The sequence below is a fragment of the Arachis ipaensis genome, chromosome B09 (genome assembly GCF_000816755.2).
Source record: "Arachis ipaensis cultivar K30076 chromosome B09, Araip1.1, whole genome shotgun sequence".
NCBI classification, from domain to species: Eukaryota; Viridiplantae; Streptophyta; class Magnoliopsida; order Fabales; family Fabaceae; genus Arachis; species Arachis ipaensis.
The window spans coordinates 105,877,219-105,878,109 of NC_029793.2; positions in this window are offsets into that span (position 1 = coordinate 105,877,219).

The following is an 891-nucleotide window of genomic DNA, read 5'->3' on the forward strand; positions in this document are numbered from 1 at the left end:
TTAGTTTAATCAGTTTTCTATTCTTATTTTATATTTAATTTTTTATCATCTGTTTTATTTTAAAACAGAGAATATCTTGTGAAAAAAGAAATTTTATATCCTTTCAAATAAAAAACTAACATTAAAATAATTTCAATCACGAATCGAAATAGAATATACCATATTATCAGGTGCATAAAGAGATAATAGCATTTTAATTAAAGATATTTCGTAAAAAAGCTACAACAATTACAATCGTCCAACATTTATCAACCACTACTATTAATAATAGAACGCCAATGACGACGTTACTATAAGAAAAATGTTGAGTATCATTGGATTTATTGTTACAGAGTAGTAGTGAATTTATCATTGCATGTACTGGCAGTAACGATGTTGAATTCATAAGGTTAACTAATTACTGGCAGATTATGCTTTCCGACGGTAAAATTTGGAGGGAAAATAAATTAAATTGGCGTGTCCTTTACCGTCGAATAAATCCGACAGTAACATCAATTAGTGAAACATTGCGTTTTGGTGTCCCGCAATGGGTTACCATCGAAATTTTCCGACGATAAAGGGACGTAAATTCAAATCACGAACCCTCTTCCCCCTCATTCGAAACCATCACCACCATCCCCCCCTCTCTCTCTCTCTTTCTTTCTTTCTCTCTCTCTCTCTCTCTCTCTCTCTTTTCTCTCTCTTGGCATCTTACTGGGTTTCATACTTTCATTTTCTCTTTTTCTTTTCCTCCCTTTTTTTTTCCTTTATAAAGTATAGTATAATAAAAATTAATAACATACAGTTAAAAGAATGTGTCCAAAATAATCACAATAATTTTGTATACATTAAATGTGTCATTTTTTTATAAATATGCATCATTTTTTATAATTTATTTAATTTTACTAAATA